Genomic DNA, 1,674 nt, shown 5'->3' on the forward strand with positions numbered 1-1,674 from the left:
AAAAATGCACATGATGACTTAGAGAAACTGAAGACTCAAATAAAAGTTGATAGAAAAAGATACAAAGGTTAGTGTGTAGATTAGATGTCTCAACCACAGCTAATTTTTATTCAGAAATGGAAATGGATTTTCACCTAATCCAAGCATGCTTGTCGATAATCAGACGACTGACTTTAGATCTTTTGATATTTCTCAAGGCATGGAGATCTTCTGGCTTTCCCTTGAACTCCAGAAATTCTCCAAGTACATATTTATTACCTTTGAGCTCCACCCTGTGTGCAAACAAAATAGTAAAATCTTTCAGTAGTGAAAGCCAGATATCATGGAAACAAATGGACTATATTTGACAACCCCTTTTCTTTAATTTTCTTCAAAATTACATAAGAAACAATATTCTTTTTTCCCTCAATAAAAATGGCATGTGCTCCTTTCTTTAACAAAGCAATAATAATGACCAGACAAGTTTTAAAGAAGACTAAGAAACTTGTTCAAAGCTTAAAATAGTTTAGAGCTCCTTGGAAAATAAAAAACTACAATTGGAAAGCAGTATCTAAATGTCATTTGAAATGACTTCAAAAATAAGGACTTCATTAATGTTCAGACAACCAAAGCAACAATCTCTTATACCTTAAAAAGGAAATAAGTATTTATACTTTATAGTATAGATAAATGACAAACCTATCCCAAATTGGAGCAGTACTGAGAATAAAATTGAGGTTCTGCTGTATAGATTCTTGCATCTCTTTCTTTCCACCTCCAAATGCACCCTTAAGCCAACCAGAAAACATAGGCTTTGTTTCTGGTTTCTGTTGAGTCCACTGGTCATAGGGAATGACTTCTGGTGGAAAGGAGCCTGGCTGAATAGTACTGCAAGAAAAGAAGCTCGGTGAAATTAAAGGGAAGACAAACTAAATGTCACAGATGTTACTATCTACAACAACTACAATGTGAAACAAACCTACAAAATCACTGAGATAGGCATGTGCAGTGGTTTAGTGTCTAACTTAAAATGGCCGCATTATAACCCTTTAATTCACTTCGAATACAAAATAATTATGTTTTCATTGTGGCAATGTACTTTCTAAATTATGCTAGTCTTTCTAAATATACTAGTGTGTTTTTTATAAGAAACGAATTTTATTAAAAAATTCATAGAACGTCTAGGAAGACGATGTCCCTGGAAGAGAAAACTCAAGGCACACTACCAAGGTAAGAATTATAAAAATTCCACTCCTTCACCAAATCTGATAATAGTACTATTTTAAACTCATTTACATCAACCATCCATAAAGCCACCAAATATTTAATGCTCTCCCATAAAAACTCAAAATCCTCTTGGCAACATATATATTTAAGAGAACAACCATAACTTAAAAAAAAACCTCGAACTTGTATTAACAATAGAGAATTAATACTAGAAAAATAAGTGAGACACACTAAACAGAAACCAACATTAACAACAGAAGCCAAAAGATAGAATTAGAAAAAATTCTTCCAATATTTGATAAAATCAGATAAAGAGACTCCTTTAACTCTTAAACATTATAAAAGAAAGAAAGTCATGAGAGATATTTAGGACAGAGAAAGTGATCTGTGAGATATTGAGAATGAAAGAATGTGGAGTAATGAAGAGATTTTTTACTTTTTCTTTCTTTATTTTTCAGAAAACAATGA

General features: G+C 32.0%; 1 long non-coding RNA gene across 1 annotated transcript; it reads right to left on the bottom strand.

The window, feature by feature from the left end:
• Positions 1 to 229: 229 nt before the first annotated feature.
• On the bottom strand, positions 230 to 842 carry LOC133821272 (uncharacterized). The gene is made up of 2 exons (XR_009887427.1): positions 679 to 842; positions 230 to 272 (listed from the first exon to the last, which is right to left on the bottom strand). It is a non-coding gene; the product is annotated as an uncharacterized LOC133821272 (long non-coding RNA).
• Positions 843 to 1,674: the final 832 nt, after the last annotated feature.

Source organism: Humulus lupulus, chromosome 3 (assembly GCF_963169125.1).
Source record: "Humulus lupulus chromosome 3, drHumLupu1.1, whole genome shotgun sequence".
NCBI lineage: Eukaryota > Viridiplantae > Streptophyta > Magnoliopsida > Rosales > Cannabaceae > Humulus > Humulus lupulus.